The sequence below is a fragment of the Microtus oregoni genome, unplaced genomic scaffold (assembly GCF_018167655.1).
Source record: "Microtus oregoni isolate MIOR12 unplaced genomic scaffold, Mior012 000006F_ref0000085, whole genome shotgun sequence".
NCBI lineage: Eukaryota > Metazoa > Chordata > Mammalia > Rodentia > Cricetidae > Microtus > Microtus oregoni.
Genome location: NW_024543065.1, coordinates 23,412,108 through 23,436,217, shown reverse-complemented (window position 1 = coordinate 23,436,217; position 24,110 = coordinate 23,412,108). Strand labels below are relative to the sequence as shown.

Sequence of the window (24,110 nt, the reverse complement as noted above, 5' to 3'; positions counted from 1 at the left end):
AGTGGTTATTTATGTAGTTATATTTGCTTCATACCATGTAGTGTTTTGCAAACTGTGCATCTTTGATGTGGGATTCCTCTCTGTATGCTGTGAATACCATTGTTTAATAACAAATGTGCTCTTGACCTATTGCAGCAAAGAATAGGGCAAGGCAGGAATTCCAAGCACATAGAGGAGAGAGTAGGAAGAGTCAGAGAGAAGTCATGTAACCACCACAGAAGACAGACACCAGATGTCGGAGATAACCTTACCAGTAAGGCCACAACCACCTGGAGATATTCAGATTAATAGAAATGGGTTAATTTAAGATATAAAAGCTAGCCAATAAAAAGCATGATCTAATAGGCCAAGCAGTATTGTAATAATACAATTTCTGTGTGATTATTTCAGGTTTGGGCATCTGGGAAATTAAAAAGCAGTCACCAACAACAGATTGGCAAGCCAATGTGGTGCTTACTACATCCATGTAGAACCTGATAAAGCTTGAAAAAGAATTCTAGACACAAAAGAACAGAGTTAAGCATGTCTTCTGCTAGCCAGCATTTTTTTGGGGGGATGGTCTCTGCATGGCTCCTTTAAAAGATGTCTTTCTGATTCAGCATTAATAGCACACACACACACACACACACACACACACACACACACAAATCCCACATATCTGTGTGTGTGCTTTTGTTTCCATGGAGGATGCGAACCTGCGGATTCCTTCCAGACCAATTTGGTTTGATGGACCAATGGCCTCTGAAAGGTCTCTGTGAACACCTAAAAATACTTTGACCAACAAAAAGCAGGAAGCAGTTTGGAGAGAGCTACACCAAAATTCCCAAATACGGTTTACAAATATTTGTTTACATTTAAAGGGGGATATGCCATAGATATGAATACTTTGCATTGATATGGATCTTCGTTTATTGATACAAATTTAAGGTCTCTGCATCTGTTTTCCTCTGTTGCTGGAATCCTCTCTGGTGACAACTAGACTAGTCACAATCTATATCAATATAGCAGAATATCCTCAGGCATCATTACATTGTCTGTCTGTCTTTCTTTCCTTCTTTCCTTCTTTCTTTCTTTCTTTCTTTCTTTCTTTCTTTCTTCTCTCTCTCTCTCTCTCTCTCTCTTTCTTTTTGTTTAGTCAGTTGTGTTTTGTTCTATTCTAGGTGGCTAGGTCATCCAGTCTGTGGGTCCTCGTGCTCTACGCAGTGATCTGGGTTTTAAAATATGCTGGAGCTCAATAGGTAAGTGTGGGGACTTCAGTTCAGAACACTGGATGCAGTTCTCTGTGTGCCTATTGCCCCACCACCGTGCACGGAGGGGCAGGGAAAGCACAGGATTACTTGACACTACTGGCCTCCAGACTAGCTTCAGGTTCAATAAAAGGAAGCCATATCTCTAGGGAACCTGATAGCAAGTTATATAAGAGCCCAGCTGACATCCTTCTGTGGCCTTTCCACACACACTTCCACTTCCACACATACCACATGCACCTACCCCATACTCAGATATGTATACACGTGTGCATGTACGTGCACAAAAGTAAAATATTAATGCCCTTTCCATTTTATTACTAAAAATGGTTTTCTGTTTTATATAAAAAGTCCTGAGCATAAATTTAAGAATTTTTTTGTCTGACCCAATTTTCTCGTTTAAAAAGATTTCTATTCCTACGTTTTCTTTCTTTTTTTTTTGGTATTGTTTCATCTTTTCTATTGAGCATTGTTTTTCTTTTACAATTCACTAAGTGATCCTAGAATAAACAGTTTGGTATTCAAATCCTGCATCTTCATTATAATAAGAAGAGAGTTGTTAAGCAAAAAAAAAAAAATGAAAAAGAAAAGAAAAAAACCTGATCCATTCCTAGTTCCATTTTTATTTTGAATTGTTTAGAGAAATAGGGATGTGTGCATGAATTTAAGCGGCTTTACATTAAGTGTGCCTGCATCCGTTTAAGAATCATGAATAAATGGATGGAAAACATAAGGGGTGACATGGGGAGAAGATGATGGGGAAAAATAAGAAGTAGAAAAAATATTAAACCATTCGTGTGTGTGTGTGTGCGTGTGTGTTTGTGTGTGTTAGATAGTGGGCTTGAGTTCAAGTTTGTTCCATTTTCAAGGTAATAGAAAATCCTCAGGCAGTAGTACAGGGCAAGCTTCCAATGTGTCTTGAGCTTTAAAACAAAATCCACGAAGTTTATGCTTACACTAGGAATTTGACAGTCATACAGAATACTTCTGGCCTTTGACACTTTCTATGCCAAAGGCCAAGGTGGCAAAATTGATGTTATTCAAGGCAAACTCATAAACGCTGCATTGTGACTAGACCAGGTGGAGTAAAGAAGGAAGGTTGCTGACATGCTTAGATAAAATATTCATTACTAGCAGTAATTACAAACTGAAATTAGGAAATAAAAATTCCACACGAGCAGAAGTGATTTTGTAGCTCCGTTCATCTGTGCACCCCTCTAGGTATATTCCACATTTTCATCACATAATTTGAAAGCAAAAGCCTGTTACAGCCTTGGACTTCAATTATATGAACCAAAAAATGCATTTAAAAGATCCGTGATCACAATTCATGTCTTAAGGGAATTTTAGCTTTTTACTTTCTTTTTTTTCTTCTTCTTAGCTATTGTAGCTTCTCTGGTTTCTAAGAAAATGATGGGCACGAAAACTATCAGAACTTTTTCAGCTTCAGCAAAAACATTGTGAAATCAACTAATAGGGTGGAGCTGGAATGTTAGGGACTGCATTAAATGGCTCAATGCAAAAGTTCAATGGAGGTTTCATTACATTTCGAGAAATCAAAATGGACCCTCCGATTCCCTCCTAAGAACATGTACTAGCTCCATGAAGATCTGGGACTCTTCTATACTGTTCAAACCTAGGGTGGTGAGGGCCTGAAGGCAAGGCTGGTCCATCCCTCAGCTAGAGCTCTCACAACATTCACGGTGAACAGTTACTTGAAACTTGCTGGATATTTTAGCTTTGGACACCCTAACCAGTAAAGATAAGATATGCATGGCTATATATTCTATTCTCTTCTTTCTGTCCTGCCCTGTGTTCTTCCACTCCTCCACGATGTCATGCCTTCTTCAGGATAAACATCCACACTTCCTTCAGTACATGCCATGTTTTTACAGGTCTAACTACTCGAAGCACTTTCATGTCTGTCTCAGTTAGCTGTATCTTTTTCTTTTGTGATGTACTGTTTAGGGCATGGCTGCCATATGGTTAACTGAGAGGAAAACAGGCGTGCTCTTTGTTCTCAACACACTCTTATCACAAATATAAAGTAACATTATTATAAGATTTTGGCAATTATGTCACTTCTCTAATTCACACTGAATTAAGGGAATGTGCAGTGTTGTCTACATGAGTGGTCTAAGGTTCTCAATGCTCCCTCCCTTAAAAATTATTAATTAATTTTGTTCTTGAACAATTTGGTGCATGTAGACAATATATTGCGATTAGTGTCTCCTTCTTCCCCTCCCTTTCTTCCTTTTCATTGCTATTAGTCCTATTGACCATCACTAACAATTTCTTTCCCATGTGCAGTACTCTTGGTTTTATATTTTGTGACTCCTTTGCTTTCACCAGGGCTGACTCTGTGAGCATCTGATTGTAGACACCCACTGGAACCTGAGGGGTCCACCAGTCACTTTGCAACAAAGGCGAAATTCCCCTCTTATTGAATTTGTCAGAAGAAAATAGTGCAGTAATGACAGATCGGGCTCCCTGAGGTCCTCCTCCATCCATGTCTGACATGACTGTTATTGAGCCCATTTTTGTGCAGATATAGCTTGGATTTTGGGTAATTGCCACTCTTGTGATTTTCTGATAGCTGTGTCTAATCCAGAAGATAGCATGGCACAGGCTTCTGTCTACCTTCTGGTTCTTAGACTCCTTCTACCTTCTCATCCACAATACCCTCTGAACTTTGAGGGATGAATGGCATAAATGTTTAGGGTCACCCTGATCTGTCGTCTATCCTCAGTATGCCACAAGTCTCTGGAATGGTCTACTGTTCACTGGAAAGAGAGGGTTCTCTGATTAAAACTGAGTAGCATTTGTCTGTTCTTAGAAGGCAGTTTGACACAATTTTAATTTAGCTATTATTTTTGCTTGCATTTTTGCTTTCAATGGATGATGGGACTTGAGGTTCATCACTATTTTATTTCCCCTTATATGACCTAGGTATTGGAACAACCAGTCAAGATGTGTCTGAGTTTTCATCATGTGTCTTTTTTCCCATTCCCAGGCATCTTGATGCCTGATTTACAGGGAGACATTTGTTCCCAATATTCACTCAGAAAAACTTATCATCATCATCATAATAAAACACCTCTATAAAATAACATCCATTTGTAATAAAATCAGCTATACATTTAAATATATAATGCCTTTACAAATGAATTTTCTTTCTAGTAACTTATGCAATTTTTGAGTCTTAAAAAATATCTTACCTAAAATTATTTCATAGTCTGTTAAAATAAAAACAACATTTACCAAAGCATATGTTTAACTTTATATAAAGAAAAATGTGTTAAAATCAGTTTTCATTAATGGATTCCTGGATTACACAGATGGACCAAAAATGGTTTCCATTTTTGATGCTGTAGTGGTGTGGAAATACTTGGCATGGCAGACTCCGTTTGCAGAATCCAATAGCATTAAAAATAGACTGAATTCTCCAGGCTTTGGAATAGCAGAAAGATCATACAAGGTAACTGCTAATTGCTGGAACACAGTGAATGTGAAAATGTGTCCTCAAGTGACACATGCGAGGCTGTGTGCTTCACAGTACTATATAGATTTACAGGAAGTCCCCTAGAAAGACATGCTGCCATTGGGTGGTTTGTAAGGACTGTGTGCACAGTGGCATCAGGAGGACCTGGCTTCAAGCATGGTGTGGAGGGGTCTGCCACGGTATCTCCTAGACCCCAGACCAGAGGGCTTTTATTCATAGAGTCACTGCTTGCCTGAAGACAAGCTGTTTCTTTGTAACCATGCCTTTAGTAGTCACCAGCTGGGAGTGGTCAGCATATGACTGCAGTGAGTGTCCCCCGTGAGGTTGTCGGGACTCATCCATCAGCCTGCGTTAGGTCTTTAGAGCAATAGGTGATAGCTACGGAGGAGGGCCAAAGCTCTGCTCTATTTTCAACCTGGGGAGCTCCTGCTATTTCGTTAGGAGACATGAGACTATGTGGTGGTGTTGATGATTTCTATTTTTTTTTAATCTTTTATTTTGCTGTTTCAGAGGGGAAAAAGCAGCTTCCCTTTACTGTTCTTCACTTAAAGTCTAAAACCATGATATCCACATTTACAATCTATAAATCCTGGGAGATAAAAGAAAAGCAAAGGATCCCTTTATTTCCTCCTAGTAAGTATTAATTAGATATGTGTACTTTTCTATCTAGAGTCTTATTAATATTTAACTGTTGAATCATCTTCTAACAAAGACTTGTTTACTTTCTCCATTTCATCAAATAAGTTTCTCTTCATCTTCTCTACCTGAAATTTCAAGTGATGGCAATTAAGTTAGAATTTCCTGTCTAGTATTATACCTGTAACTCTTCTGTAGCCTGTTAGTGAGTGTGTTCTGGTTAATGCTTCCTTCCAACTTTCTTTCCAGACATGAGTTTTCTGGCCTTTAGGGTAAAACACTGGCTTTCTTTGCCTTCCCTCTTTTCCTGAACAGTATTCCAATTCAAGACATTACTTGCCCCCTGTACACCTGCCTCCAGATATCTCAAGAGAAATTAAACAATAGCCCACCCACCCCAGGCAGAGAAGAGGTATGCCAAACTTCTCACTTGGCATTCAAAATTTTTTCACACAAATTTATCCCCATAAAAAACACAGTATCCCTTAGTTCTTCACTCACAATCTCGGTTCGCATATTGAACTCCAGCAAATCAAGTATTCTTATCTTCAGGGACCCAAGACCCCTTGCCCATCCCTTTGCCTATGAACTGTGTTGTGACTCCTTCCTTACTCATTTTCATGCTTTCATTCTCTTGACTTTCACTTACTCTTAATGTATCTAACTGCCCTCCTGGGAAGCTTTCCTCCTTTTTTCTTCAACTGGAGTAATTTTATTCTTTCCCAGGACAACTCAAGATATCTACCTGCACCTTCTCATTGTACTTACCAACTTTTAACTGAAATAAATTTGGGGTCACACAAAAGTTACAGAGTTCTCATTGTACCTCCTCTCTGGCAGGTTTCTAATGGTAACTGCTTGCATACCTACAGCGCAACTCTACATTATACTCTCATTTCATTTTATACAAGTTGACTTCTTCACTCTGCTGCAAATGTTCTGTCGTGAACATGTTTTCTATTTCTCACAGTACCTATCACGTGGAGGCATTCAATAATTACAGCTTAACTACATGTCAGAAGCAATTAGAAAGGACAGTGAGAAAAGCCACCTCATTAAAGACTGGTGTGTGGGCTATGAAGCCATCAAGTTATTACAAAGGTTAGGGAAAAGAAGCTATAAGATAAAATTCTTTCTGTAAATATGTTTGAGTACACTTTCCCTAAAAACCAGATCAGGGTTCTCTTTCCAACTCTTGTTGTGATGGTTACATATGGCGACCTATAGGAAGAGCAGCCTTTTGGGCCAAACGTATAGCCTGATTTGCTGGAGTTCATTATTGTAGACTTCTTTTGTTCCATGTCAAGGATGGGTCCTGGTCTCTTGCACATAGCCCTGAGATAAATTAATGATCCCATCCTTCTATATACTTTGGCTCTATCCTGTAGCTTTCTGTTGAAAACTCGGAAGAGAGAACCCTGGTCCTCCTATCTTGGGCCCTGCCATCCAGCTGGTTCTATTCCAAATTCCTCACACAGATGGCTGATGATGGTGTCATAATACTTTAAATCATGATGCAAGTACTCACCTATCTACCACAGTCCCTATTGTCTGGGTTTCCATGGGTTCTGTCATTATGGCCTTTCTGTCTCTATTGCAGCCAGGAGAACACTTTGCCAACAGGGCCATGCTTTTTGCATCACATCACACCCACTGGCTCTCTTTTTTAGTCACTACTTTCTATTGCCAAGTCCCCGCATATTTCAGAATTGTGCCCATCCTCTCTATGGCTCAGTTGTCCCTATTTGACTTTGATAGAAACCTCAGATCGTTTTGATCTGCCCAAGCCTATGTCTTTGTTCCCTCCTGTTCTAAAGTGCACTTGTGTCTTTTCCTCCTTCCAGTTACTAGCACTGGCTTGTGAAAAGTAAGCCCATCTTTCGAGGTCACAGAGGCTTTGGTATGGTATGAAGGGACCCAAAGGAGGATGACTTCCAAATGAAACACATGCATCATTAGACTGAGATGTTCCCCAAGAATTTTGAAGTGTCTGTGGATGGGATAGCGAGCAATTGAACTGATACATGTGTTTTTTAACTGGAGCATGGATGTATAATTTTTCACTTTCTTTGGGATGCTTTACTGCAAAGAAAGACTAGAGTGTAGGGTCCCACAGAGGTGTTTTGACGTTAGGGTTAATAAAGCATGAAGAGCTCATTAATAAATAATGTTCTGCTTCGTTAACAAATAACGCGGAATGCACTGGCTGGACCTTCAAGTAAATCAAATCGTACATGCAGCTATGTGACTTGTTAACTTGCAACAGTCTCCTCTCAGCGATCGGGCAAAGCCCAATGCAACAGTGCACAAATAAGACCAGCAAATCATAAACGTAAGCTCCTTCAGTTCAGATCCAGCACATCAACTTTGCAATGCTCTGAAGGCCTCTTGTAGTGAGCAAATGTTCATTGCTGCTGATCGGGAGGCATTCGAATGATAACTTTAATCTTGCTAGCACAGTTTTACATATCCACCTGCTCACACAAGGGCAGGCACACAGCTACACAGATGCTCTGTCATCTCATGCCTCCCGCCTTATTATCTACAGGTAGTTGACAAGAATAAACAAGGGAATGGGATAATTTGTGTGTACAAGATAGTTTATTCAGCTAAAATTGTTTCTGATAAACTTTTTAGTATGACCCAGAAACCTAAGAAAAATAGTTAAGACATTAAAAAGAAAGGAAAATAAAAAGGAAGGAAGAATGAATAAATCATCCTTCTTTTAGAAACAAAAAATGAGGTACAGTGCTCCTAAAACACACATTAGCATGGGGAATTGGCAAGGTGTTAGAAAGAGATTTCATGGTTACCTCATTAGTGATGGTTCTCAGTGGCATCTGAGTGATGGTTGTGGCAGGCAGAGGGAAGCTTGGGACTGTAGGCTACGTGTACTTCTCTGGGTGCTGTGTGCTGTAGCTTCTTGTCCACAGTGCTCATCTCATGATTAGAAATTGATGGACAGCTGACCAGTGTCAGCTCAACATGACTCACTGACTACAGCTGCTCAAGAGTCTGGAGGGACAGAATCTCCTGCTGCCAGCCACTCTGGTTGGCTACATTCGCCACTCACTAAAACTTTAGCTAGGAAGCCAGCCACTGTGCAGTAAGATGCCACTATTGCCAGGCAATGTTTTGATGAAAGAACTTGTTAGGAGGATGTGTTCTGTTTCAACTCCAAAACCTTACCAATCATGCCCATGTGCACCCTTTCACACACCATGCCAAGCCTGTTCTGTGATTATGATGACAAAACCATTAAGCTGCCATTTCAATCCTTTCTCAAAACTGTAGGTTTAAGCACCTACATTTCAAAGCATTCTTTATTAAACAATAGCATTTGAAATCATTTCACCATATGTATATATGATTTCAAATGCTATTGTATATATTCTAATTAATGGAAACTTAAAATGAAGGTCCAATTAGCATTTAACGTTATATGGCAAGATTTCAGTTTTGAGCACTGAAAATGAAGTTAGCATTTATCTGTTGAGCCTTGCAATATACTTTGCGTACATGAGACATGCACTTTAATTCAATGGTCTATAAGGTTGGCAATATTTTCTGCATTTTGTGGAGGAGAAAACTGATTTTGCAATTGAAGGTGTGCAAGACTATATAGCTAGTAACAAGAACTAGGTGTGTGAGTTCAACCATTCTGATCCCAATAACAATTATGCTCTCAATTGTTATTCTACTCTATCTTGTATTTTACTAGGAAATCTAATGCACACTTACAGCACTCATCTGGAATAGAGCAGGGCTTCCTCCCCCTAATCACCCTGCCCTGGAATGATTTTAAAGTTCGCCTAACTATTTAAGTTGCCTTCTGTATATTTCTGGGAAAAAAAAAAAGGTAAACTATGGGGCTGGAAGGATAGCTCAGCGACTAAGCATTGCCTGCTCCTCCAGAGGACCTAGGTTCAATTCCCAGCACTGACAGGGCAGCTCACAGCTGTCTGTAACTCCAGTTCCAGGGGACCTGAAACCTTCACACAGAAATAACTGCAGAAAATTAATGAATCATTGTCTTTTAAAAAGCAAAAATGAGGCACTAAAAGGTATACACTGATACATATAGTATAAAATTAAATAAATTATATAAGAATTTAAGCTAAATAATCAACATTTTGGTTCTATAAGTGGTGATTCTTATACCAAAACCCAAACCATATAAAAAAAAATCCTTTCCATTCCCCCAAACAATGATGGGATTCCTGTTTTCTCGATGATAGTGTTTGATAGCCATCAAAACATGTACTGGCATGAATGATTTTCTTCAGAGAATAATGTTCAAAACCACAATTTAAAAAATGGTGCTTGTGTCAGAACAGAGGAAAACCTGGTTGATACAAAGCTCGGCCCAGCTGTAAGCATGCAGTTATGAAAGGAAGAAATGATTCCTGACAAGCTAGGTGCCAAGCCACTGGAGGAAGTAGGGGTGAAATGCCCTGATGAGTCCCTACCAGAGAGTTAGAATGTTTAATTTCTGTCAAGAATCAAATGTCTAGTATTTCTTTTTTCAGAGTTTCAATAATTATATTCTTGCTATCAAAATATAAGAATTAAAAAGTATTTATTAAGTTATGCCTGTATTTCTTTCTTCAAAGCTTGTGCTTGCACTGACATATTTACAAAGAAAATGTAGGTTGTATAACGTCTATGTTAATCTATATAGAAATTTCTATTAATTATTAGCTCTTGTATAATCTGACTTTTTATGCATCCATCCTGTATTTTCCCCCAAAGACTTAAATTACATTTGGTTCTTTGTTATCCCTAGGGCAGAAAGTAGATTGTTTTTTAAAAAAAAAAAACTACTTTCTACAGTGAATGATTTATTATTCAAGTCTAAACTCTACACAAAAAGGTATAAATGCAAATACTTATTCACAATAAACGTGGTGGCCCAAGGCACTGTTCCTACCTCATAAGTATTTGGATATTATATTACATTATACTGTCTGTCAAGCCATACTTCCCACTGTATTATTTTTATTTCTTCCTATTTGCATAATGTGTGAAAAGACAATGAGCTGCAAAAGTATATTGGTTTTTACTCAGCCCAAGAGGCAAGTCGACAGCAAGTACTCAGCCTTAGAGAGAAAGGACACGTGGCCCACAAACCCCTTTATTGGTCAGAGGACAATGCATCTATGAAGTAATTAAAAATGGAAAAAAATGTTCATTTTTGAAAAGAAAATACAAAAAACCCTTTCTGAATCACATTCATTTCTACAAGGGAAGAGGGAACAGGAAGGGCAGAGAGAGATGCCAGAGGACATTACCAAGGATTTCAAACAACGTCACACAAATCAATCATAAGTAAGCAAAAGTGAGTTATTTTCAAAGTTCTTTTCATCAATACTTGGAAATACGTTAGCTTTTTCCTTAAGCTAATTTTGATTATTATTGAAAATAATAATTAATCTAAACACCTACTACTAGGATGCTAACAGCCACTACCCTAAGTACATGTGCATTTTCCAGCTTTTTAAAAGCAGGTGTAGGGCCGGGCAGTGGTGGCACATGCCTTTAATCCCAGCACTCGGGAGGCAGCGGCAGGCGGATCTCTGTGAGTTCAAGGCCAGCCTGGAACCAAGAAAAGCTACGGAGAAACCCTGTCCTGAAAATAAAAAAAAAAAAAAGCAGGTGTAGTTAGATGATACTTTTCTATTAATTTGTTAATAGAAAATGTTCTTGAATAGCATCGTGAACACAGCGATGCACAGAGGCCCTTGTCTTTTCAGTATCTTAGTGGCATGATCTTATAAGAAGAGCAGGCACACAATGAAGGGATTGGGCTGCATGCTGCTCTCACTGTCAGAGGAATCCGTGAGAAGTTCATGGAGTGCTCAGCAATTCCCTCGACTCCAGACTGTTTACAGCATCTCTCTGCAACTATCATCATCGCTCATTGAAAGTACTGCACCTAAATCACACATACTTCTTCCTGTATTTACAATTTAAATTAGATTACTTTAATAAAAGGGTATGCCTAGAAATATGTATGAAATTGTACAATCTAAAACCTTACTTTTTCCCATTAGATAAAGCCAGGGTTGTACCCTTCATTTCATGGAAACTTAGAATCCATTTACAGAATTTTAAGATCTAGTGTAATGCTTAAACTAAAAACTATCTTTGAAATAAATTGATTTAGTTGGCTTTTTTTTTTTTACATGAAGCTGCCTCTGTATATCTGGCAGTTTTTTTATTCGTTTCTTTTTATTTTGAATATATTACTCCTCTGCTCTATTAAACCTTCTGAAATGGTTTTCCAGTGAGTTCTAGAATTTTCTCCCGTAAGGATTCAGAGTTCTCGTTTGGCTCTACAGAATTCCCAGAGAAGTCTGTGGTCTTCCCATCCAGATGTCACTTAGTTTGTTTTCTGAACTCAGCATTTTACTGACAAATTTTTCCTTCTACAGTTCATTGCAAAACAATACTCTCGCATTTCATTGGTGTTAGATACATTGATTAATATCTAAGTCCTTTTATGGCTTGTTAAAAGTTCTAATTATTTTTCCAAGTACAAAATCTCCAATGACCACCACCATAAGAAAGAAACAGCCTGTTAGCTAGTCCCGCAGAAGCAGGTATTAATACATGGAGTTTGTTCTGGGGCTAAGGAATATCTACCCATCAGGCCTCGCTGAAATTCCATGATACGGTTAATCTTCTTTAGTTATAAGAGAAATACAATCCCGGTGAAAAGCAATGTACTGAGAGGCAAATGGGGCTGATATTTACAAGAGCGAATTTCTGTCCCCGCTCTGCTTCTAACCAGCTTCCTGGACTTGCACACACCATTGAACCTGCACAAACACTTTCCCTGGGACTCGTTTTTCACACCTGTAAAATAAAGATAATTGGACTAGAATTTCTGGACTCCCTTTCAACTCTGAAAGGCTGTGATGCCACAGCTCTGACAGCACAATCAACACGAATGCATTTCTTAAGGTGGCATCACAAGATGAACTAAATTAGGGATGGCTGGTTTTTATTATGCATTCAGATTTAGGCTTGGTCATCATTTTATCCTGAGAACTGAGAGAGAATTCCATCCAGTGATTCCATGAATAAGAACTTTCAAAATCCAAGTTTACTCTAAAAATTAGCATCCTGGTATATGTCCTTTGGACTATTTTTTTTAAATTGAGATTTGCTTAATATTACAGGCATGAAATATAGTAAAAACACTATGAGCATTTAAAATTAATACATGAGTTATCAAGTATAAGAAGGAACAAATACATTTAAATTTAATATTTTTCATTTGTTGACCATCTGGAAATCCATAGTATCTTGTAGGTAACACTGGTTCATTGACAGATTGTAATAAAGCTAAGTAAAGGAGACCAGGTCTAATCCTAGTTATTACATGCAGGTGTTTGCTCTAATTTAGGGGAACTGCACAGTGAGAATCTCAAGTTTAAAAATTAATGCATAAATGATCCACTAATTTTGATAGCAAGCTACTGACTGAACTGAATCCATTCTGACTTCAGGACACTCAGACTGGGCATGGAAAGGCATCTGCCAGGAGACCTGGCACTGACAGCATGAGCCCTAAACCCATTTCCCACTTCCTGTCACCTTGGTCCTCAAGCCCACTCCCCACTTCCTCCACCGTGGTCCTCACTCATCTCTTGTCTATGCTTTTTTTTTTTCTCTTATACCTCTCTCGATAGCAAATCATTTGTGTTTAACATGTATCCAGGCGTGAATCTGGATTCTCAGTTAAAATCATCAAAAAATGCATGATCAATGTATACTCCTCACACACAAGAATCGACAGGTATATCAGGCCAGCATAATTTAAGAAACGTATGAGGTCATGTCATTGCATCCTGCCATTCTGATACTCAATATGTAGATGCAGGATGATTTGAATGTGGTTTTGAAAGAGACTGACTTAAAACAAACAAAAAATTGAGCTTGGTTGGTAAACAATGAGGCTAGTGAGATGGTTCAATGGGTAAAGGTGCTTGTCACCCCTGATGATCTGTGCTTGATTACAAGGTCCCACGTGTAGTAGAGAATCAACTCCCAATGGGTGCCCTCTGACCTACACACACACACACACACACACACACAGAGAGAGAGAGAGAGAGAGAGAGAGAGAGAGAGAGAGAGAGAGAGAGGGGCGGGGGGGGGGTGTTTGGGGAGAGAATATAAATGAGTACAAATACAATAAAAATTTTAAAATCAGTCATTGCCATGCTGGTCTGATACAATGAAAGTGTGACTGTCATGGCACAGTGCTGATGTGTTCTTTGTGTGAAAAAAAAAAAAAAACAAGCAGTGGAAAACCCAGTTGAGTGACCTTAGTAAGATCATCACGCTGGATAGCCTGTGGCTGCATGACATTAACCCTGACATGATCTTATCATTTGGTTTAAGTCAGCCTCATACCACAGAATCTGAATACTTTGGGGGAAGAGGTGACTCAGTGTTGGAATGTTTGCCTGGTATTTAAAAATCCTGGGTTTGAGTCCCAGGACTAAAAACCAAGAATTTACCTAAGGGTAAGATCAGAATCTTTGTATGTAACTTTATGGCTTAACTAATGTTCAGAAATGTTTACTACAGCAGGGCCAGGTCTTTCTTGAACAATACACCCTTATATTTTGTTCTGTAAAGTTGAGATCTACTATTTAGAAAACCAAATAGAATCAGGGAGGGGAGCAGAGAAAAATGTAGAGCTCAATAAAAATCAATTTAAAAAAAGAGAAAAAGAAAACCACATAGAACCAGCTGAGGTGGTTCAGTTGGTAAAGTGCTTGATCTGCGAGCCTGGACATGAGTTCAATCCCCAGCATCCTCCTAAAAAATATCAGGTTGCTACATGTGTTAGTAATCCCAACTCCGGGAGCAGAGACAGATGGATCCTTGGTGTTCATTGACCTGCCAGTCCAAGAACCAATGAGCTTCAGGTCAATGAGCAAGCTGCTTTAAAGCAGGTAGGTAATATTTCTGAGGATGACACCCAAGGCTGTTTTCAGGCTTTCACATGCATAAGCACACATATGTATACGTACACAAGAACACATGTGTAGGCCTATATGTATAAATAAGAATTTGTGAAAAGTTAAACTCAGAAAAATTTATGTATTTTAGAAAACTGGGAAATCTAGAAAGAATATCACTGCAAAACAGAATAGCTTCAATACATTTTTTTTTCTTGAAGTCATACATCGGTAAGAGCAATGTGACTTCAGTTTTGAGTATTTTCATTTGAACGGGAGTGTCACACACCAACACACATGTCTCCCCCGCCCCCGCCACAACGTGCCCCATGGCTTCAGGGAAGCTTCCTTGTAATTTTCCATGCTCTGTGAAGATTGTTATCATAACCACCTTGCATTTATTACAAATAGGTACTACATATGAACAGCAGTTTAAGTGGATTCCATCTCATCGGCAAAGCTAAGCAGCTTTGTATTCTAAGTAATTTGAGTTAATAGGACTATGTTTGAAGGATGCGCTACCTGGACCTGCGGTTGCCCAGGTGTTTCTTTTTTTTTTTCCATTTTTTTATTGAGAAAAGGAGAAAAAAAAAACAAGTTTCCACCTCCTCCCAGCCTCCCATTTCCCTCCCCCTCCTCCCACCCTTCTACCCCTCCCCCCACTCCTCTCCCCATCCCTCTCCAGTCCAAAGAGCAGTCAGGGTTCCCTGTCCTGTGGTAAGTCCTAGGTCCTTCCCTCTCCATCCATTTCACGGGGTTTTGAACCTACGTAATGTGCTGGCTTTGTGGGAGCCTAGCCAGTTTGGATGTTCACCTTCCCAGGTGTTTCTTTAAGGGGTCTGCAAACGAAGGGAAGAAGCCTGCTGTGCAGGGGATTGGAAAATTATTATCATTTGCCTTCTGAAATTGAACGAGAATTTTTGCTCAGTAGAAACCTCTCGACTGCAGAAGTCTGAAATTGTGTCCTGCTGCTAAGAACACCTGCTTGGGGTGCTGGGAATTTGAACATTTCACTTTTTCTCAAATCGAGTAAATTTTATGAGTTTGCTCACAGCCTTGTGGAAGTATGCTATCTGTCCCTTGCAGAAAAAAGGGCTTGTGACCCCATTATGCAATAAATTATGATTAGGTAAGTGCTCAACTTTTTGCTCAAGAGGTAATTTTAATAGCTATTTTTTAAAGGAAGAAATCCTTTGTTTTAGATATAAATTTGAGTTCAAATTCTTTAATGAAGAAAATGGAATATATATATATATATATATATATATATATATATATATACTTATGTTGGAGTTCCTCCTTCTTGGAAATTAAGCTCATTTGCTGGGCAAATGCTTTTGGCCATTAATAAAGTTTTATTTATTAATGATTATATACTTCTGCCCTGGATTACACCCATCAGCATCCCTTAGCCTCTGCATTGTTTTAGTTAATACTTTAGGGCTTGCATTTCAGTTTTTTTTTCTGATACTAAGATATTTGAACTTAGGTTTCACTATCCTTGCTTATCTTTTCCCTTTCACATTTTCAAAGTGGCTTGCTGTGGGTCACATTCTGGCATACAGATTTGTGCAAGTGTGTTTTGTACTGTGGCATAATCTGCAAAATACTTGGTTTCAAAGAAATAAAGAGTACGTATATTTCTTTACATTTACTGATACAGAAGATAAATATAATTTCTTTTTGAGATTTTGAAAAGTATGCTTCTCTTGTACAATATGTGCAACTTTGAAAGTGATTTGGCATGCTGGGCTTGGTGGCACACGCCCTTAATTCCAGCACTTGAGAGGCAAACGCGGGGGATCCACAAGTTCGAGGCTAGGCTGGTCTACCGAACAAGTTTCAGGACAGCTAGGGATATAGAGAAAAACTCTTTCTCAAAAGAATCATTTAGCGACGTGTGATGCTTTTGACTTCATATATTAACGTCAATCTCTTGTAACATTCTTACAGAGGTTGTTATTCCCCTATGAGTAGATAGGGGAAGTCGAACGTATTATTTTCTGCTTTCTCCCATTCTTTCTAGGTGATATTCAATAATAACCATGTCCTTCTTCTTATTTTCTTTCTGTCTTTCATATCTTTGAAGACAGGGCATCAGGAAAGATAGGATGGCCTTGAACCCTCCTACTTGTAGCTTTTTCTCTCTCCACCTTCTAAATGCTGGTGTTATAGGCATGGACCACCATTTTCAGTTCTGATACTCCTTTAGAATCTATATATACTTTTAAACATGCCTGTACTTCTTGTACTTCTTTAATTAATTCTTTTTATATTTAAATGACATCTGCTGATTTTTAGCCACTAACAAGAAAGACACCAGCTGTAGTGTTGCACACTCAGAACACTTTATATTGCATCCTAATTTTTTGTTAGTCATTTTAGTTTTATGCTTTAATGACATCATACTTTATGTTTGAGTCTATAATTCCAATATTTGCATTTTTGGATTTTGTTCTCTAGTTGAATACATCTGGTGCTCACAATCAATTCTTTAGTGTTTTATCTACAGTTATTTCATGGTTGCTTGGAGCGTTCCTTTTATTAGTTCTTTCGGAAGGGGCCATGGTGAGATTTTTGCCAGAGAGCCTATACAGGTAGAATATTCACTTCCTGCTTTAAAACTTTAGGAGTGGCTTGACTGACTGGTTGTCAAACCAGCAAATCCCACAGCACTGGGAAATGCATTATATCCAAGGACTTTCTTCATTGTTGGATATTTCAGTTGCTACTGTTTTTTTTAAGTTTTGACAAAATTCATCTTTTTGAAAATTTCTAACAGTTCCTTCAGATAAAGCCTGTACAGTATTTCCCTTCTCAAAAAAAAAAAAAGGCAATAAGTCACAGAAGAAAACTTCTTAAGAGCAGCATAACTTCAGCCTCATGGTCTTAACATTCTGTCCAGAGTAATTCAGGTCACCCACCATCCCTTCCATCCCTGCACACTCCCCAACAGCCTTCTCTTGACTCATGTAGAGTTGCCATTTAGGGATGGAGTGGGCTGCTGGATACCCAAAACACAGCATCTTTTTAGGCTGAAGAAACTGAATAGGAAGGAACTGAGAGAGATAAACAGGTTTTTTATGATTAAGCCACTACTAGCAAACCATCATGTTTTGGACTCCAGTGACTTCCACGAAAGGATTCTTTCCACTTCATTTTCCCTCCAGAAATGCAAAGATCAGAAGTGTTTCACCACTTACGAGGACTCAGCAGATGCCTGACAGACGGAAGAGCTCACATAGTCTGATAGTTGTAGCTACTTTCCACGTTCTAGCTTTGGAATGACACACAGGTATCTGGATTATGATCTTCAGTGGGTTTGTTGTAAACACATACACCGCTGTTTTAATTTCCTGTTTCTTTTTAAAAAGTCGTTTATGTTTTATTTTTAGTTATGTGTCTGTGCACATGGATGTGGGTGCTCAGGGAGGACGGAGGTGTCAGATCTCCTAGAACTGGAGTTCTATGTGGCTGTGAGCCATCTGATATAGGTGTTGGGTAGGAGTCGAACAACACCATCATTTTGAAATATCACTAGCTTATGCTGAAGATAGAGGCCGGATTCTCTATTTAATACACCAATTTGTAATCAAAAATCCATTAACAATATTGTCGTTAAACTAAGGAGATAATTACTTTGGATACATATGGAGTGTACAAAATCCTAGGCCCACTGCAGCTGGTAATAATGGCGATGCTAGCCATGTGTTATGAGAGACTTAAGAACAAAGACATCAACACCATTGCAGCACACACACATAATTTTCGTCCAAATGGAAGAATCAATACAGTTAGCAAATTCTTGAAAGCATATTGGAGTAATCCAATACAGACAATAAAGAACATTTTCAAGGTATTAGGAGTTAGAACTTGAAATTTGTAGTATTTAATGAAAAGGGAAGCTACCAGAATTCTCTTCTGTAGGATACCACAGATAAAAAATTACATCTATAAATTACTTCCATGTAAATATTATTTTCATACTCAAGAAAATGTAGTGTAAGATAAATGACCTCACTTGAGGCAACTTAAGAAAAAACCTTAAATATTTCATAATATCACTTTTTTTTTCCTGTACGGGTAGCTTGCGTCTGTGCACTACAAGCATGCAGTACACACAGAGCCTGGGAGAGGGCATCAATATATTTGGAACCAGAGAAAGAGACATGTGTTCAACTATGTTTATAGCAGCATTGCTTGTCATAGCCAGGACCTGGAAACAACCTAAATGTCCCTTGACTGAAGAAGGGATAAGGAAAATGTGGTACATTTGCACAATGGAGTACTACACAGCAGAGAAAAAAATAATGATATTTTGAAATTTGCAGGCAAATGGATGGAGCTAGAAAACATCATATTGAGTGAGGTAACCCAGACCCAGAAAGACAATTATCATATGTACTTACTCATAAGTGGATTTTTAAACATAAAGCAAATATAACCAGCCTACAAATCACATTCCCAGAGAACGACAACAATGAGGACCCTAAGAGAGACACACATGGATCTAATCTACATGGGAAGTAGAAAAAGACAAGATCTCCTGAGTAATTTAGAGCATGGGTACCATGTGTGGGAGGTCCTTCTGTCTATGTGTTGCTTTAATTGGTTAATGAATAAAGGAACTGCTTTGGGCCCATAGCAGAGCTATAGGGAACAGAGCTAGGCAGGGAAAACTAAACAGAATGCTGGGAGAAAGAAGGCAGAGTTAGAAGGATGCCATGAATCTGCCGCTGGAGATAGATGTGCTGAAACTTTGCTGATAGGCTATGACCTCATGGTGATATACAGATTAATCGAAATAATTTAAATGAAGATGTAAAAGTTAACCAATAAAAAGTTAGAGCTAATGGGCCAAGCAGTGTTTTAATTAATATAATTTCTGTGTGATTATTTTGGTTCTGGGCGGGCTGGGATGAACAAGTAGGCCCTCCTCCTATAGGGACCATGGGAAAGGGTTGAAAGGGAGGGGAAAGGCAGGAAGGGAAGTAGAGAAAAATGTATAGCTCAATAAAATCAATAAAATGTTTATTGTTCAAAAAGAATTTGACATGTAAGCAAAATTCTGTTTTCTCCAAGTTATTCTGCATTTTTTTCAAAATTGGTTGTTTTTATAAAACATAAATAAATATTTTGTCTCAGAATCAGGCTCATTTATATGTCCTGAAGCAAAAAGAAACAGGGAGATTTTAAGAGTTTGCAGATACTAGAGTCTGAATTAAACTTGAAGAGCATCTTTAAAAAAGAGAGAGAGAAAGAGAAAGAGAGACTGCTATAAGCCTCCATCGATGCTGGGAATCAAACTCAGGTCCTTAGGAAACACAGTGAGTGCTCTTAACCACTGAGCAACCTCTTCAGCTCCACCCTCACATTTCTGTTTCTTTCTAAAAAGTTAACAATTTTTCTAGTCCTTTAAAATATATTAAAGTTTACATTAAGGATATATCTTTGAGTAGACCTGGAAATCAGTATGCTAAGCATAAGAAGCAGAGTTTGAAGAACAGACATTGCATGTTTTTCATATATTAAATCTAGGCTTTTTAAGGCAGAAAAATAGAAGGGGGGCCATTTAGGAAGAGGGAGACTCCAATGATGTGAGCCAAGACAGGGTGAAGCACGTCAGAGGAGGACAGGATCAAAGTGTGCTACATGCATGTACAGATTGTCACCAGTTAGTCTGTGAAAAATAATGTATGCTAATAACAATACCTCCATTACAAAGAGGTTTTATATGCCTAGAGAAGCAATAAAACATCACATATAGTTCTGGCAGTTGAGGATAGCTATCAATATTATTTTGATTAAGTAATTTTTATTCTTTTCAACTATCTCCAGATTAACTTCCATATGAAAAACATTACAATAGGGCCATGTCAAAATATACTTTGATAACTTCCTGTATTTACTTATATAGATAATGGATTTTTATGTTAGTAATTTTTCTATGTACATTTTAATGACTTTATAACATGGTGAGACCAGTACATGCAGTTTAATAACTTTATATGTCTCCCGGATTTCTTTATTATACACACTCATAATAACATTAACATCCCCAGAGTTCCTTCCATGTTTAAGTCTCATCAATAATCTCTCAGGGCTCTGCCTTTCTACAGTGTTTTCTTAAGTGTAATCCTTGCCTTTCCCGCCTTAAACTTTTTTTCACTTATGGGCTGTGAAGGTGAAAGATTATTCTGTCCAAATAAAAGGATTGCTTGTTTTAGATCCTTCATGTTCATAATACTCATGTACATTTTTTAAATTCTCATCCTCTATCCAGAAAGGGTTTCCTAATCCTATCCTTACCCAAGTAACATCATTGCAAAATACTTGGTGAGTTTCTCCTTGATTAGTCACATGTAACCAGGCCGTTGTTTATTGTTCTTCCTATTAGACTCTTATATTCCAAGTGAAAAGGATTGACGGCTAGGGTGGATGAAGGTGGGGGATGAGGGTGGAGAAGGGGTGATAATCAGACTGTAGGTGCTTAGCCTTGCCTCCCTCCTACCAGATTTTATGCCCCTATGATCCCAACAACTCTGTCATTTACTTTTGCTGCCTATTTGCTGAGTACTGGAGCTGCCTCACTCACAGGCCCGGGACTCTCTGGAAAGTTTTCTTCAGGGACTGAAATTTAAGAACACGGTCTGATAAATATGCCTATGGTGGTAAGGTAATCACCTGAGGACATGGCGCTGTTTGTTCTCCACCTGCTCCTCTGCTAGGCAAAAGGGAAGAAAGGTGTGTTTTCTTTAAAACTGAAATATGACAGAAGAGTAGTACTGAAACACTATTATGTAATATTTTTAAATCTTGATCAACTCAAAATTTATATTTTAAAATTTTGGGATTTTCATACTAAGCAGTACCAACTTTATATTAAGATGGGATAATCTTGAGAACAGTTTCAATCACAAATGCATGTCAAAATAATTATTTTAGTTAATACAATTCTGAAAATAATTAAATTTATCACTTATGAATCACCACCTCTCCATCTTCATATAAATGTGCTCATTTTTTTAATGTGTTATACTAATGGGTAACATGGATGCCAGAGAGATGTACTTCTTGATACTTTCTTTTTCTTTTCAGATTTTACAGAGCAGAAATCTAGCAAGTGTGAACGAGCCTAGAGACTGATAGAGAGGAGGAAATGGCAATCATACAGAAATCCAGTCAAAGGCCTTGATTACAGAATTACAAAATTACACTCCTCACTCTGAATACAGTACTGCTAAACCTCCAGGGACTCATCACAACTTTAAATCTGAGTGTGTCCCTAAGGGCCACTTCTGTAGCTGGAATGGAAAAAGCCAGTCTTTTATAATCTTGAAACCACAAATAATAAAAAACAAAGTTGGTAAGTCAAGTGTCAGAGCAGAAATCAATAAAGTGACAGTCACCAAAGACACATGTAACCTGTCATAAAAACATCAAATGATTTATAAAGTTGGCCTACAAAATAAAAGTAGCATGCGCTGTATTAAATAGATCTGCTCTTTTGAAATCATAGCATGAGTAAAAAGGTAGAGCCCTCAGTATATAAGAATGCCTAGTCAACCCTGGAAGCGTTTACCATTTTTTACCTCCTAGGTATTCTATAACTAGAGCCAATGACCCTAATAAATTACAGCATCACACCAGACAGAGTAGAAGTTCTGAATAGTAAGGGTTGCTCTCATTGTGAAAGAAGGATGCAAATTAGTTTATCATACTGAAATTAAAAGGGAATATTAATGAAAATTAATAATTCAAATTGGGGAGATAAAAAGGAAATGTTAATCTATCAGTTCTGTGCTGAAGTCTCTCTTGACTTACTCTTATGACTAAAGAAAACTACATAAAAGTCCAAGTATAACATTAACTTTATAAATGAAATGTAAATAGCTTTTAATTCCAGGGGTGCCACCAAGGGCAAAATGTATCCTGGCTCCTGGAATCTAAGCCTCTGGAATCTGTGCAGGAGCCAGTACTTTAAATACCACTCTCAGAGTCTCTTGTACACACTGGGTGTTAGGCCAACCCTTTGAGGAACTCTGTGAGGGAGCGATTCGGTGGTCCTCTGCACCCTTACCTTCTTGCCCTATGTCGCTTACAGCTGTTCTCAGTCCTACTCCATGTACATCCTAGTTTAGCTGGAAGATTCACGAAAGTGCTTATTTGTCTTAAATTCAATTGCTTTTAGTTTGTCTCCTTTCCAATAACAAGCAAGTAACTTTTGATGTAATTAACAGTTGCTCTAGTTTTACTTACCTTCACATCTTCATGCTCATCCAGAAAGTTCTATTCGCATGGAGGAGAGACGTCCAAGAATATGCCAAAGTGGGTGTCAGCTGGCCTTTGAGACTCTTGAAGTAAGCAGCAGAAACCACCAGTCTTAAGCCAGTGGAGCTTGGTTATCTCTAAACAGAGCAGAGAGATAGATACTTGGTCACATGTAATCTACAATCACCAGGATCTGCCATGAACAAGGTTACTCTCAGTAAACTAACAGTGTTACTAAATTTAAACTTGGACAAGGCTAGTTGCTCCCCGATTTAGCTCAGTTGTCATTTAAAATTTCATGACATTATGAAGTCAATATCATGGGATGACTCTAACTCCAGAGGAATCAGTTGGAGTTCCTACTGTGGTAACTGACTATTTTTCAATCAATGAATTAAGTGGTATATTTACTAAATTTATTTTTGATATGTGAGTGCTAAATTCATACTGAATTTCTCAGCCAAGGTTGATAAGGTCCCTTGGAAACACATCTTTACACAGAGGTCTATAGTATCCCGAGAAACATAATGATGGAATATTTTTACTAAATCCCTAAGGAATCACCTAGTAATTTTGCTGTTTTCTTTCACATGGATAATGCTTGCAAAAATAATTAGGCATATACAAGGATAAAAATGCTTTATAGTTCTTAAGTGTGGTAGTTTATGTTTTCCTACTTAGGAAAACCAAAATTCTAATGTCTTTGTTGAGTGAATTGAATAGAGGTTAATGAAGATGAATAGAAAAGGAGAATAAAACACTTTCAAAATATGATAATAAACCATGCAAATGTTTTTATAAAGGGGGAAAGAAAGAAAAAGTATAGGCAAAAGTAAGATCACAAACAAAGTGACAAGTACACACTATACAGCAAGCCTGGGAGAGCTTGCATAAAAACAGCTCTCATGGAAGAGGTCCCATACTACTCAGCTACCTTCTTGCCCGTGCCTCACAAACAGAAATAAGAGAGATCACATGACCATGTCAGAGACCATTAGCAATGTGAAATATACTGAATAAAGATACTAGAAGAACTCTGATTTATTTATTAGTAAAAATAGTCATGATAGGGAGAAAAGACTTTGAGATAGGTAGCCATCCTGTTGCTATAACATGAAACTCAATGAAACTTCAGAGAAGCAAAGATATGGACACCTATGGATAAGCAGCAGAGCCATTCCTATTAATTTTGGAAAGCTTTTGACTAATATCGCTGGGTTTGGGGCTGCAGAGATGACTTATAGAACTAGAGGCAAAATTTCTTATTTTTGATCATTAAAAACTCAAGCTTTTCTGAATAGAATTCATTCATTTGGAAAATAGTTCCTATAAATGAGTTCCTAAATATTGAATATTTATATGAAAAAAGAAATTTAAGTAATTCAAAGGGGGGTCTATTATCCTATATTATACACAGAACTCACTCTAAACGAAGGAACTGTTTTGTAAGCAGTCAAACATGGGTACTTGTGGAGGAAG

At 38.1% G+C, this 24,110-nt stretch overlaps 1 protein-coding gene across 4 annotated transcripts in view; it reads right to left on the bottom strand.

Annotated features, from left to right (window-relative positions):
• Positions 1 to 24,110, bottom strand: part of Hs3st5 (heparan sulfate-glucosamine 3-sulfotransferase 5) — a 261,830-nt gene that overhangs the window by 139,758 nt on the left and 97,962 nt on the right. For all 4 annotated transcript variants that reach the window (XM_041653293.1, XM_041653292.1, XM_041653294.1 and 1 more), the window contains exon 2: positions 22,620 to 22,768. The gene's annotated coding sequence lies outside the window, so the exon portion shown is untranslated. The remainder of the gene's footprint in view (positions 1 to 22,619; positions 22,769 to 24,110) is intronic.